Source organism: Halichondria panicea, chromosome 14 (assembly GCF_963675165.1).
Source record: "Halichondria panicea chromosome 14, odHalPani1.1, whole genome shotgun sequence".
Taxonomy (NCBI): Eukaryota; Metazoa; Porifera; class Demospongiae; order Suberitida; family Halichondriidae; genus Halichondria; species Halichondria panicea.
In genome coordinates, this window is record NC_087390.1 from 2,615,146 (window position 1) to 2,631,216 (window position 16,071).

At 41.9% G+C, this 16,071-nt stretch overlaps 1 pseudogene; it reads left to right on the plus strand.

Annotated features, from left to right (window-relative positions):
- LOC135347524 (116 kDa U5 small nuclear ribonucleoprotein component-like) overlaps positions 1-16,071 on the plus strand; it is a 35,617-nt pseudogene that overhangs the window by 15,381 nt on the left and 4,165 nt on the right.

A 16,071-nucleotide genomic window follows, 5' to 3' on the forward strand; every position in this document is an offset into this window, starting at 1 on the left:
ACTACGTACCAGCAGATGTGCATTGTCAGAAATCCCTTTATTTCCAAATTTTACTGACTTTACCGTATGTTTTAATAATAATTTATTATGTAACGTGCCACATTATGTATGTGAATGTGTATGTGTTGTGTGTGTGAATGTGTGTGTATGCTACTAACCTCTATGTATACATGTTCTTGTATGGGGGTTATCACTAGGGGAACAGATAGTCTCATGAATCAGCCGCTCCCTAGAGCGTCTGAGCACTTTAGTTTGAACTTTTTTGGCCACGTCGGAATTTTGACCTGACCAATCAGATCAAGGATTTACTAAATTAAAGGAATGACAAGAAGCGTATGCAGTAGGACGCATTTATAGCTAGCGCTAGTCAGCCTAACTGTGGCTACTGTTAGCCATGCAGTCAAGGAGCTATAATTATAGTAAGTTGAATTGACTGCACTATTGCTGTGCAACCTTCTTACTTGTTCTTTTAGCAACGTTCTTGGAGCAAACTAAACAAAAGTTCATAGCTAAGTCAAGCGTTCGCGGTTGACCTTTTACATGCGTTTCAAATAATCTTTTGGTTTTGACACTGACGTAATGTAATGGCAATTAACATTCCATTGTGCAATGACCTCTGGACTAAAGTGCTCAGACGGTCTTTCCCAAAAGAAAGGCGGCTGATTCATGAGACTAGGGGAACAGAGTGTTGGTTTTGAGTTTTTTGAACTTAGAAATAAATACTTGGTATATATATACCTTGTACCTTTACCAAACCCCACACCTTACATGACACATTGACTTCACTTGGTACTGTGTGGACCTTTACCAGAACCCCTACCCACTGACTCCACGCCCCCCCCCCCCACACACTCTCTCTAGGGCCTGTCAGAGGATGTGTCCATCTCCAAGTTCTTTGATGACCCCATGTTGCTAGAGCTAGCTAGACAGGACGTCATGTTTAACTATCCAATGTAAAACTCACTTTATTGTAGAAAAATTGTTTAAGCCGACTTATACAGATTGATGAGGTAAGCAGTTGAAAGGTTTCAGAGTGTAGAACAGCCAGAGTGTGTGGAAAGTGGTTGTTTGATATATACAATTTTGTGGGTAGTATAGGGATTATGACTTTGTACATGTATCTAGGAATGTACTTCTTAGTTACATTGGGAGTTGTTGTGTATTACTGGCTTTTGTACGGGTAGGGTAAACATCTTTTGGTAGCAGCAAAGGCACACCCCTTCCGATAGAGAGGCCGTGCACACTGGACCAAGGTGATTAGTAATTGCATGGTCCCAATCAGGTTGATGGGTATGCACTCCTCTCCCCATGATGTTAAGGCTTATACTGATGTCATTATACTGTACACTACAAGAACTTAAAGCAAGCAGAGAACTGTGGGTGGGCCTCATTCAACTTGGTCAGGTTTGAGGCTGTTTAGTTAACGGTCTTTACCCAGTACCGTGTAAAGTGCAGAAGTGGTGGATGCCGGTGAGAACAACTACACACTGCAGGATCAGAGCTGCTGATGATGGAGGATGATCGATCGAGGAGGACTCAAATCTTTACCCACTCCCTTCTAGTGTACAGTAGTCAGCAGGTGTGTGTGCTGGGTGAGAAGTACACACAGAGGATATAATGAGGAGGACTCTCACTGTCACAGGTCAGTGATTGCATACGTACGTGTGTCTTGTTAACTCTTGCAGTTTCTGCTTAATACCTATTAAATATGAGATGAGATGATTATATGGACAGATCTACCCGTAACTAAAACACTCAGTGGGCAAGCGACCGCGAAGCGAGTAAATGTACACAACTTCATTAAAGAGCGTTTTGATTCAACCGAGTGATGTACGATACTAACATGTAAACAGAGAAAATCACGTGTTACGGTGTAACTCGCTAGTACGGGGCTCACTTCACTCTCCCAATGAAGTATCATACTTCTTCTAAAAGAGGTCCCCTTCTAATAAGGCGCCACCTGGAGATTTCTCCCATAAGGCACCATATGAATTCTTTGGCTATTTCTTGTTTTGCATACACTAGCCTCAAAAACATAATTATTAAAAAGCTTGCCTTATTTTAGAAGAAATACGTTAAAAAAGGAGCACTTTATAGTTTGCAAATCCACAGATCAAAATCCAAGAGACCGTGGCTATAGAAGTTGTTAGTTTTCGTCGCATTGCAACAGTTGAGCAGTTACAGCTGGAATACACACACATGCACACAGTCAGCTTTAATTACCGTATATTCCCCATTCCTCGTGTGGCTACGCCTCGAAGCATAATCATTTACAGTATACATGTTCATCAGTTGTCATCAAAGGTATAATAGTTCAATTAAAGCTGTTTTTCGTTCACAGTATACATTATATAGTGCATGTGCATGAGCAGAGTTGTGTGGTGCTATTGATGACCTTAGCCTGTGTGGTGCTTTAGGTTGTCTAACTTGTCTTTATAGGTTGAGCAGTTGTGGTGCTATTGTTGACCACAGTCTTTAGGTATGTGAGCAGTTGTGTGGTGCTATTGTTGACCACATACAGCCTTAGGTTTATGTGAGCAGTTGTGTGGTGCTATTGTTGACCAGTACAGCCTTAGGTTTATGTGAGCAGTTGTGTGGTGCTATTGTTGACCACAGTCTTTAGGTATGTGAGCAGTTGTGTGGTGCTATTGTTGACCACAGTCTTTAGGTATGTGAGCAGTTGTGTGGTGCTATTGTTGACCACGTACAGCCTTAGGTTTATGTGAGCAGTTGTGTGGTGCTATTGTTGACCACGTACAGCCTTAGGTTTATGTGAGCAGTTGTGTGGTGCTATTGTTGACCATGCACGTACACCCTTAGGTTTATGTGGGCATGTGTGATGCTATTGTTGACCACGTACAGCCTTAGGTTTATGTGAGCAGTTGTGTGATGCTATTGTTGACCACGTACAGCCTTAGGTTTATGTGAGCAGTTGTGTGATGCTATTGTTGACCACGTACAGCCTTAGGTTTATGTGAGCATGTGTGGTGCTATTGTTGACCACGTACAGCCTTAGGTTTATGTGAGCAGTTGTGTGATGCTATTGTTGACCACGTACAGCCTTATAATTAGGTTTGTGTGAGCAGTTGTGTTGTGCTATTGTTGACCAGTACAACCTTAGGTTTATGTGAGCATGTGTGGTGCTATTGTTGACCACAGTCTTTGGTTGAGCAGTTGTGTGATGCTATTGTTGTGCTATAATTATGGTTTCCTTAGGAGAGCGAATTTGAGCTAAACATGCTTTATTGACGTCATGCGTAATGTTGATACTAATAGGTGCAGTGGAGCATTGAGCATTATGCCAGCCTAATAGACAATAAGTATTAGCCTATTAGACAATTTTTACCAAATTTTGGTAGAAAGTATTTATAGAAGCTCAATAGCGTGAATATAATGCTAATAGTTAACCTTTACACGTACTTCTGAGCACATGGTCCACGTCGTGGCTAGACTGAGTATATACGTATGGAAAGTGCTAGTAGTACTGTTGACTTTTTTCTAAGCTTTTTCACCAATAATACTTCTTTAGAAGATTATATAGAAGCGTCTGTGATGTTGCAGTATAATTCTCGTTGATGATCTTGAGACTAATGGGTAAGAATTAAAGACTAATAGGTACAATGCATGAGACTTGGAGACTAGGCAAAATTTTTAGCATAATCTGTACAAGTACTCGTGGTTATTGTGGCTGTGTAATGATAGTCATGGGCAATCACGATTATGAGGGATTTCCCAGTACAAGTACATTTCTTGGGGTTGTTTCCCTATGCATATCAATAAAACTCTCACATTCAGCATGTTTTACAGTTGGTATAAAAAGTGTGATCAGTAGTTTAGCCCTTGCCTCATCCCCTGGCTGAGTTGTCTATCCTAAAATGGACTTCAACCAAGACCAAGCATCAATGGAGCTTAGTTTGCAAAGCACTAGATATGCCAGTCTCTCCATAGAATGCAGTGAGGCATCAAGCAGTTGTTCTGAGCTGGTGATTGGACTGCAAAACACTACCAAAGTCTACACTTGCACTGTTGCTCCAAGATTACAAGCTACTGTTAGCTTACCCATGCAAGTGCAAGCTACCCAGCTGATCACGAGAGCTGATTATCGATCTGAGCTTGTCACTGGACTGCAGAACTATATCAAGTTGGTTCGATGCACTAAAGTAGTGCAACAAGAGACTGGCTGCACTGTAAGTGCAGCGATGACACTGGCTAAAAGAGACATTCTGATTCGCCGATAACTGTGCAAAAAAAAATTTGTCGTTTTCCTTTATGTTTTACACAGTACTCTTTTCTGCATCTGTGCTTTTTCATGACTGTCAGTGTATTAATATTGTTGTTATTGCAATTCCTGACCTCCGAGAACGTTATCGGTTGGTACTTGATATAAGACTCACGAATATAGGAACACTAGAAGCCATGGATTTAACGCTAGCAACTATTATTATTATAATTATATATTGCTTGTTATTTTAGCTATATTCGGGAGTCTTATATCAAGTGCCAATCCCATTATTAGTACAAAACTGATTCGTGATTAGAGCCCACTGAATGGGAAAAAAATTGTTGAATAAAAAATTGTTAATGCAATTGTTGAATGCTTCTGAGCAAAATTGGAGAAAATAAAATATGACCCCCTCTGAAGAATAACGTTTTAAACTGACAGACACTAAAAACTAGGCTTAAAGTAGTCTGCAAGAGAAGTGTGGATAAATCCAATTAGTGACCTTAATTAGCTAAGGTCAAGTGGTTTCAGCCTCCTCTGGTCTTCTTTACTGCAATATTTCTCTCACTATCATCTCTTCTGTAGTGATCTTGTTTGGTGTTGTTACTGTGTTGTGCACTCTAGCTAACTACTGAGCTTGCTTGTGTTGGCTTTTATATTATTATCTGCACTTCCTTGTAACATAATTATTAGCATGCTACACTAACTTGCATTTTTGCAATACACGATATCCTCTCATAAACATAATACGCAAGTACGACATAATTAAATGATGATCTCAGTTAATAATCATTTCCCTATAGTGCACACATTACACAATGGAGACCATTTGGTACATATGGTGGAATACCTCAGAGAAGCTATGTTATTCTCGCAGACATGAACTGCCTCCAGTCTGGGGACAGCTTGTAATATCAGAGCCAGCTGCAAAAGTATGCAATGTTAATTCACTATTAGATATACTAGAGAGAGAGTCGGGGGAGGGGGGTACAAAACATAATATGGCGTATGGCTTCTGTTTAGACTTTGGTTTCAGACTTTTAGCTGTGTCCCACTGTAAACAACGGAGCAGTAGTACAGTAGTCTATCTGTAACTGCCGGTACTGCATTCAATTTTTGTAATTGACTCATTGCCAATTACAAAAACTGAACACTTTTACAGGTACATGTACAGTATATCTAGTATTTCAGTGTTATAGACATTCTGCACATTCTGCACATTAAATTACCATTGGTTTCTTACAAATACTGCTTTATGTGTAGCAAAAGCCGCCAGTAGTTTTTGTTGAACGTATGTATACACCATTTCTTACATTGAGACAGCATTAATCTCTCCCTCCCCACACAGGTGGTGGTTTCTCACCTACCGAGTTTGCCAAGCGACTTTGGGGGGACATTTACTTCAACAACACAAAGTAAGTTCTTGAAACTGTGCAAAAGTACTCCAGTACGTAAGTGTGTATTAATACTTAACCCCCCCACCCTGTACAGACGTACATTCACTCGGAAGCCCCCCAGTGTGGATGGTGCCCACAGCTTTGTCGAGTTCCTGTTGGAGCCACTCTGTAAGATATTCGCTCAGACAGTGGGAGATGTGGACACTACACTACCACAGGTGGGTGTGGTTAAGGAACTGTCACGTAGAGGGTTCCAATTAAAACACTTAAGAGCGTTCAGGACATAATAATTATTTCCAGCAGATGTTAATGCCCCAATACCACACTGTTACAGTATTCAATGTCCCACTTTTGGTATATTCGGCTCCCCCTTGTCCATAGCTGGATTTAACCCCCCTCTCCCTGTATACTGTGTTGTGTAGGTACTGGATGAGCTCGGTATTGCCATGACCAAGACTGAGATGAGGCTCAACATTAGACCACTCCTCAGACTCGTCTGTCAGAGATTCTTTGGAGAACACACCAGTAAGCAGCGTATCTAGTGTGTTAGAGATCTCCATTGTTGTATGCAGTTATGAGTCCTTGTGCGACGATAAAAAACAGCTTACACATGTATGTTTACATAATTATATTCTTTGTGTGTCATGGGAATTATAATAAGCTTTTATAATTGCGTTACATTTTTATCACACATAAACATTCTCCCCCTTAGGGTTGCATACTCTTCCTACTAATGAACTCTTGGTACATATTCTGTTAGCTTACTTCCTTGAACTAATGAAAAATGTTTCTCTTCCCTAGGTTTTGTTGAGATGTGTGTGCAGCATATTCCGTCTCTAGTGGCTGCTGCCAAGACCAAGGTGAGACTTGGGGACTTGGGGAATCCTGTGGACGATGAGTTAGGGGACTCTATGCTGGCCTGTGATCAGGAGGTGGGTTGGGGGGGGGGAGCATGCACATATTGTACATGTGCTTAGCATCTAGTTTTCTGAGAGTGGTACAGTACACCAAACATTGTAATGCCTAAGATGTTTGATGTATACTTTTTTGATTATGATTCGAGAGTTCTCATTGTCCTACTGTTTCAGGGTCCTCTGATGGTGCATGTGACCAAGCTGTACCCCAACCACGATGCTGCAGTGTTCCAGGCATTAGGGAGAGTGCTCAGTGGAACATGTAAGCATTAAGAATGTTGCTACACCATGTCAGTTTTGGTTGATGATCTTTACCCACTCCCTCCCAGTGTACAGTGGTCAGCGTGCTTGTGCTGGGTGAGAACTACACACTGGAGGATGAGGAGGACTCTAAAATAGGACAGGTCAGTGATTGCGTCTTGGTGAACTTTTTCGGGCATTTTTTGTAGTTTGTTGGCTGGTACCCCCACATGTACATGTACATGTAATAAATATAGTTGCCCCAGTGGGGCACATTCTAGAAATTGTCTGAAGCCATTAATTAGTGGCCACATAGGGTTTAGTCATTCTTATGGCTACATCTTGGTTAGCCAGACATGTATATGTCCAGTGATCAAGGTATAATAATGGTGAGAATATCCATTAAGCCATTGTACAGCTGTTTGCATAGACCTTGCAAAATACTAAATCCTTATCATTACCACAAAACCACCATACATGTGTACAATGTTGCTATGCTAACAACATGTAGCCTGAGCAATGATGGCTTCCAGAACTTGTATGAATGTACTGTACTTTTTGAAGTCTAACATTTTCACAAAAATGGGTAATCTGCGAGATCCTCGAAAATTACCAGCTATAAGGTGGTATCAATGGTAGATGCTCTTATCTACTCTTGGTGGTATGGAAACTCACATACAAATTATGGTGAGGATTTGAAGTGGAGAATGGGCTGGGACTATAGCTTACATATACCAGCAGATATACCTGTATAGCTACTGATCTGTCCACTGCATGTATGGAAAGCAGTGTGAACAGCATGCAAGTCTCAGCATAAAGCGTTAATTGGTAGATCCCCACTGTTCATGAGTTCCCATATAGTCTAGTTCTAATTGTTTGCATAGCAACATTGTATGGTGGTTTGTGGTAATGCAGTGAATGATTTAGTATTTTGCAAGGTCTGTGCAAACAGCTGTACTTTTGTATTTCATAATGAACATAGTACCTTGAATACCAATTCTACCAACACACACACTGTTACATGTACACCCTCTTTTACTATTTGATTGCTTCCTCTGGTTCCCTCAGGTTGGTCGTTTGTGGATCTCTGAGGCTCGCTATCAGGTTGAGATCAATCGAGTGCCGGCTGGTAACTGGGTGCTCTTAGAGGGAGTGGACCAGACCATCACCAAGACAGCCACCATCACACAAATCAACGACTCAGAGGATGTGAGTGGGCGTGTGGTACCATACCTTTAGTGTGGTGCCCCTAAGTTGTTCCGAGCGTGTACCATATGATAGGGTTCTTGAAGAGCTATAGAATGTTTAGGGAATTACAGACCTAATTAGTTGCATGTTGGTGTCATAATAATATTCACTATGCATGTCCCCCTCTCCTGGTTTCGTTTGTTAGAATTCCCATAAGCATACTATTTCATAAACACCAATCTCAGTGCAAATATTTAACCTCCGTACATAGACTTTTTCTTTAAACTCCTTTTGTCATCCTCTTTATTTACTCTTCTGCCTTTTTCTATATGCTTCATTTTTTAGTCATCCCCTTCCCTCCCCTCAAACACAGGCTCAGATATTCCGTCCTCTCAAGTTCAACTCAGTCTGTGATAAAGATCGCCGTGGAGCCAGTGAATCCATCAGAGCTGCCCAAGATGTTGGATGGTCTCAGGAAGGTCAACAAGTCCTACCCTCTACTGGTCACTAAGGTGAGATGGTGTGGTATGTTGCTGATATAATGAAAGCACCGCGGGTGCTGATGCCTCGGTGGAGGTGCCAAAGCTACATAACAACTAGCTAGCTTTTATACACACATTGATTATAATTATCATGATGAACATCTTTAATTTTGCTGCATTGTACATGTAATCACAGGGAAACTCAAATAGTGGGTAATAATCATGATTGTTGTTAAAAACGATCGATGCCAAAAGTTCAAGTCTAAAATTAATGGCTGCAAGTCAGCAGAGCCTTGCAGCTCTCTTCTCACTCTTGCAGCTACCAATAGCTAGCGTTCCAGTGCAGATCTAACTACTAAGTAGAGTAGCAACATTCGGTGAACAAGTTTTGCTACGGACTCTTCTGAAAAGGCTGCAATGGCATTCCAAGTAAGCAAAACTAGGCATAGCTTAATTAATTAATTAAGTAAAGAAAGTAGATATAGAAGGTTTCTAGCCCATCTAATAGCATTTTGATAGCTACCCGTAGCCTGCTATGTTAACAAAAGATTTGCAACAGTGTAGATGACAATCGTTTGAACAAAGTGAAAGCTGACAATAGCCTATATGGACAGGCCACGCCCATCTAATACTAACCTTGGTGAAAGTCTACATATAGACTGAATATAGCTGTTGAAATCTGAAAAAAATTGGGCTCGCGCTAATTAAAGCGATTTCACACTTTACTACATCGGTGTGTCCTGATTTAGTAAATTTTGTGCGCTGTCTGTGATAATTATGTTATGATGGCCGTGCAGTACATGGCACCGTTTGTGAGACTGATAAAGCGTGACGGAATGTACACAGTCATGGTGTTTTGACACGTACTACGAGATTGCAGTGCCAACATGATTTAAGTGCCAGCTCAGATTGAACGCAATTTTTGGATTTCTAAAAATGCACCAGAAAGTGGAATTTTGTTATAGCGCTGTATCAAGTAGATCAACCATAAGAGTGTGATTCAAGGCGACCCTTTATGCGGCCTGAAATCGAGGTAAATAGACTAGGTGGAGTTATTTCTAATTAGACGCAACTCTCTAAATATGCGACACCAGGACTTTAAAATAATTTTTCAACTTCTATAAGAAGCGACCTCTGGAATTGTGATTAAAAAGTGTCACCTTAAATCGAGCCTTGAGGTACTACGGTACGCGGTATACCGTAAAACCTCGATTTAACATATACAAGTGTCGACCTAGCTAGCCAAACCGGTTATATTTGATGGATGAGCAAACTTATCTCGGTGGTTCTTCCTTGCAATTGGTGTATGTGTCTAGTCTTCGTGTCTAGTCTTCCTCCCTTCAGACAATGGCCTTGCATACTGTACTCGTACTTGACGTACTCAGCCTATAGCAATAGCTAGCTAGCTCCCAGATATATCAGAGTGGCTAGCTAGCTCCAGCTGACAAACTAGATCATCATGTGAATAACTAAATGACGTTATTTCTGGATAATCAGCTGCCCTCCTAAAGGAAAACGGTGTGATGCGGCTAATTTCTGAGACTGTTAATCAATAAATCCTCAGTTTCCATACCAATATACCTACGGTACTATTGTTTCTAGGAAACTGCTTGGGAGCTCTGGAATACTGTCAGTGGGAAACCCCACATTTATTTGGCTTGGACACTGCTGTTATACTGAACATGTTGCAACGCTGAATACTCTTGGAGTCTAGACCCATTCATGCTGTGTACGTGTGGGGACGTGGTTTGGCTGATCTTCTCCTGCAGATAACGCAGCTACGTGTGATCGATCGGATCGTCTTGTGCCCACCAACAATGTGGTATCGACGAGAAAGGGATCCAGATATTAGTAGATGACCACCATGAAGTAGTCGGGTGAGTTTTACCAGGGGATGGTTAGAGGGTAGTATGATCGGATGACGATTGTGACGATTGTGATTTTTGCATTTCTCTGACGTCCTCTTCTTTGTCGATAAAAGGCGACTCGTTTTTTGAGAGAAACTATTTCTTCTTGCCAGGATTCTGTGGCTTGGTTCAATTCCTGAACGGAGAGAGTCCTGAACGGAGCTTTGTGATTTGAACTTTGATTTGATCTTGCGAATCTCAATGTCCACGCTATGGTACGATGAGAATTGATCAACATCTAACAAATTCTGTTTCTCGACGACAGTAGCGATCGTAACTCGTCCACAGTTTCAGCTTCATAGTCAGCCTTTGATTAAATCTCAGCCCATTCTACCAAAGTGTGCTGGATATAATCCACGGGACGCAGCATTGTCTCCATCGCTCTGGTGGGATGAGTTCCATGATTTGTGCCACTCGGTTGCCAACAAACACCTTGAATCTGTGTGGATTCCCTTGTAACCAATTGAGTACAATAGTAGAGTCAGTCCACGCAAAAGTCTTAGAACGTTTTTGCATTGGAACAGTATCTGTGCAGCTCCACAAAGTTCCAAGCGTGGTACTCTTGATAGGCGTTTTTACCATCACTATAGAAGTGTGTAGGCTGCCTGTCGAATCTTCCATTCTGAGATACACAACTCCAGAGTAGATCTATGCCTTCTCTGATGCGTCTGAGAAGCCATGTAGTTGTCTTGATACACTAGTAACATCTGGGCATTAGAGAGTAGGGGTAGTTCCTTCCTCCACTGCAGCCACTCTTTCAGTAGGGCATCAGGAACCAAATCATCCCAGTCAGACCACAATAATTGGAAGAGCTTCACAATATTATTGTTGGTGAATACCAGCCTAAGACATCAATTGCTGAGTCATTAAAGATGACTAGGAGAGACTGAGAGGTCATCTGGCAAATCTGATGTAATCCAGGTTGCATGTAGTCGTTTGGAAACCCTGTGCAGAATGTCCTGGAGAGGGCTGGGCAAGAAACCACTCACTTACTTACCTGTCAGACAACGAGGTGAAACGTCAAAATAGTGCAATATTTAAGAACAAAGCTTTATTTTGCAAATCCACAAATAGCATGCCAAGAAAACATGACTAGAAGCCTATAGAAACTTCATTGATCCTTGAGCAGCTGAAATAGTCTACACACACACACACACACACAGACACACAAACACACTACCGTATACCTCGCTTGCGCATTCGCACCGAGGCATAATCACAGGGAAACTCAAATAATGGGTAATGATCGACCATGATTGTTGTTAAAACAATCGATGCCAAAAGTTCAAGTCTAAAATTAATGGCTGCAAGTCAGCAGAGCTTTGCAGCAACTCGAGAACGAAGCTTTATTTTGCAAATCCACAAATAGCATGCCAAGAAAACATGACTAGAAGCCTATAGAAACTCTTACTTGCACTTCATTGATCCTTGAGCAGCTGAAATAGTCTACACACACACACACACAGACAGACACACAAACACACTACCGTATACCTCGCTTGCGCATGCGCACCGAGGCATAATTATAATTGTGCCGAGACCAGTAAGTAGCTGGCAGTCGTTGGCAGCCCCATAATTATAATCTATATGTACTGGTTACTAAGGGTGTGGGTGGTTAACATATTTAACATATTTAAACAGCTCATTCATGGTTCCGGTTTCCTTTAGGGGTGTAGACAATAGTTGTCACATATAGCATGATAGTGCGGCTTCTGTCTTTCTTGCACATATCCTGTCTTCTGGTCACAAACAACACACACACAGTAAAACCCACCCACAATGTAAACATGAGTACATGCATGCAGGACTAATTGAGTGTTTTCTTTAAATTGTTAAGTTTGCTACCACATCAAAAATTGGCCAGTGTTATTGTAGATCTAGCTATAATAATATAAGGTTGCAATAAAGTGGTATGGAGAATCGTGTACCAGAGGTGTGTACTTGGTCTATCACACGGACTAATAGCTAACAATTTGAAATGTGAACATGTTGACAGCAATGGCGTAGGAAGAGAAGAGGGTTATCACTTAGAGCATGGATAGTAAAAAGAGCTTAGAGGGGAGCTGATACGTGTGTGCGCACATATTAAAGTGCGCCGATGGAGTTGTCCTCTAAAAACATTTCTATTAATTTTGCATGCTTTTTGATGCAATCTAGGCAGATTTATTTGTGTTATTTTTGACAATTTAAAACTTTGATTCTTTGATTCCATGCCTACGTTTTCGTAGAGGTCAGCTTGCCCACAAAAATAACGAATATTTTACCCCCACAATTACCCACTATACGGTATGCAACCCTCCCTGTCTTGTAGGTGGAAGAGTCTGGGGAGCACGTGGTGTTTGGTACGGGAGAGCTCTACCTGGACTGTGTCATGCACGACCTCAGGAAGATGTACTCAGAGATAGGTGAGATTGTTGCTAGGTACAGTGTGTAGTTAAGATTACGTAGGTCAAACTATAATTACATGTGATTGTTTTGAATGCCCCTCTCCCTGCAGACATCAAGGTGGCTGACCCAGTGGTGGCCTTCTGTGAGACAGTGGTAGAGACGTCCTCTCTAAAGTGCTTTGCTGAGACACCCAACAAGAAGTGAGTGATATACTGTATAGCGGGTAATTTTCGGGGGACAAAATATTCGTGGTTCAGCAATATTGAGACATTTCGTGGGTAATATTTTCGTGGTTGGAGCTTGCACTGCAGGTAAAGGTAGGCAAGGTCGCTTCATTCGTGGGTAAAATATTCGTGGTCAGACCTCCAACCACGAAAACCACCAATATTTTGCCCCGCTAATAAACAATTCATGTTTGTTTATACACTGTACTACCATAGATTGATGTGATATAAGGGAGTTTTAGGGGATATTCCCTACAGCTGATTAGTTTGATTACTGTGATTGCCGGTTAGGGAAATTTGATTACTGTGATTGATGGTTCCTGCAACTTGTAGTCAGTACACGTGTCACTAGACACTACATGTATGTGTGGGTGTTGAGATTATAAAAGCTGTTAATTTATGTATACAGCAAACTTTAGCTATGCAGCAAGTTAGTCTCAAGTATTTCTTCTGCAACCAAGACCAATCATCAATGGAGCTTAGTTTGCAAAGCACTAGTACATCTATAGAATGCAGTGAAGCATCAAGCAGTTGTTCTGAGCTGGTGATTGGACTGCAAAACACTACCAAAGTCTGCACTTGCACTGTTGCTGAAAGATTACAAGCTACTGTTAGCTCACCCATGCAAGTGCAAGCTACCCAGCTGATCACAAGAGCTGTTGATTATCGATCTGAACTTATCACCGGACTGGAGAACTGTATCAAGTTGGTTCGATGCACTGAAGTTGTGCAACAAGAGACTGACTGCACTGCAAGTGGAGCGATGCCACTGGCTAATAGAGACATTGTGATTAACAATAACTGCGTGTGCAACTATTAGTCATTTTTGTTTGTGTTTTATAAGATTGCATTTGTAAAATCTAATCTTTTCTGCATCTGTAGACGTCTTGCTTCTTGCTATTTCTTGACTGTCTTAATATTGTTATTGCCATTATTGACTTCTGATAAGTGGTACTCATATTATGGGTGGTGTACAGTGAGACCAGGTGTGCACACTTCCCTCTTGAGTGGGCGGTGCTTCATTCAATTTTCCCTCACTTTTAACCCCCTCCCTCCAGGAACAAACTGACAATGATATCGGAGCCTCTGCATGGAGAAGGGACTGGCTGAGGACATTGAGGGGGAGGTGGTGCAGATAGCCTGGAGCAAGAAGAAGATTGGAGAGTTCTTCCAGAGCAAGTACGACTGGGACCTGTTGGCAGCTCGCTCCATCTAGGCGTTTGGACCAGAAGCTACTGGACCCAACATTCTGGTGGATGACACTCTGCCTTCTGAGGTGAGTAGTAACTTGCTTTCATGAGTCTCTGATGGAACAGTTATCCTTTCAACAACCAAAATGCTAATGATATTTACATGTAGTAGGGATCGAATTTCCCTGTGAATGAAAATGCTAATCATAATTAGGGAATTACGTCCAATCTAATTAGGGAATTGCCCTGTGAGTGCAACAAAGTAGTGAAGTAAAGCACATGTACTATTCACCGCAAGTGTGGTTAGCTTGCTTTCACCAATGTTAGCGCAAATATCATTAACTTTGTTCCAGTGTGAATGCGGCCGTATTTTAATCAGCCTGAATTCGAGGTTAGCTGCATGAACACCCACATTTTGTATGCTGATGCAGGTTGACAAGAGTCTTCTTGGTTCTGTGCGTGAGTCCATCATCCAGGGGTTCCAGTGGGGTACCAGGGAGGGGCCGCTCTGTGACGAACGTGAGCACTTAAACCCAATAGCATTTGCAATAGTTAGTAATCTGAACATTTGTCGAAGTTTACAGTAATTACTGTATTCGTAAATCCCTCGTAGTTCATGGTAATAAATTATGTGAACTATGAGGGATATACGAATGATATTTGTTGGAGCACATTGATATCAGACACCCCCTCCCCCCCACGCACACACACCAACCCACACACCCACCCCACCCACACACACACACACGTACAGCTATCCGCAATGTCAAGTTCAAGATCCTCTATGCTGTGATTGCTGGTGAACCCATCCACAGAGGGGGTGGTCAGATCATACCCACTGCCAGAAGGGTCGCCTACTCAGCATTCCTCATGGTATGTGCATACTCTACGTGTGTTTTGGCTGGTGATTTATTGGAAAGCCTGTAATTTACACATGTCTGGCTGATTGCTTTAATGGCTCAATTGTTGCTGTAATTAATGAGTCATAATCTTAATTGCATACATGTACACACACTGTGCATGTATACGCCTACCTCACACACACACTAGGCTCCTCGCTTGATGGAGCCCTACTATTTTGTGGAGGTGCAAGCTCCAACCAATTGTGCGTCCTCTGTCTACACTGTGTTGGCACGGCGACGAGGTCATGTGACCCAGGACGCACCCATCCCAGGCTCCCCTCTCTACACAATCAAAGCATTCATTGATTCGTTTGGCTTTGAGACTGACCTGCGTACGCACACACAAGGACAGGCTTTCTGTCTCTCTGTATTCAATCACTGGCAGGTGAGTTGCATATGGAATATGGAGGGAGGGAGGGAGGAAGCATTTGTAATAGAGTACCTCTGTACATTGGAAACTTGTATGGAACCAATGTGTGGCCAGTTTAGTTTCAATGCTATTTAGTATTTCAGGTCCGTGTGTTCTTACAAGTACATCCAGTATGATTGTCGTGTGGGTGGTAAAGAAGACCTGTGGGCCTTGGGGTATATGGTTAGGGTGTTATTTAAACCCTATTTTGGGGAGTTTGTTTGCCCACTTGTTGACATGTGTTTATTTGTCCTTCGGTGTGCCTTCAGACAAACAAAACATTCTAAAATTCCGTCTGTTACTGGTGTACAATAATAATAACTTGAACAAACAGCTTATAATTAATTTTAATAAATCTATTTTTCAGTGTACCTTGTTATCCCTCCCCTGTAGATTGTCCTCGGAGACCCACTTGACAAGAGCATAGTGATCCGTCCCCTGGAGCCAGCACAGCTCGCCCCTCACCTCGCCAGGGAGTTCATGATCAAAACAAGGAGGAGAAAGGTGCGTGGACTTTAACAACCTCTTTATCTAAGTGTGGAATAGTAAACCAGCTACCAGCAGATGTGTATTGTTCGAAATCCTTCAATGCTAAAATTTACTGACTT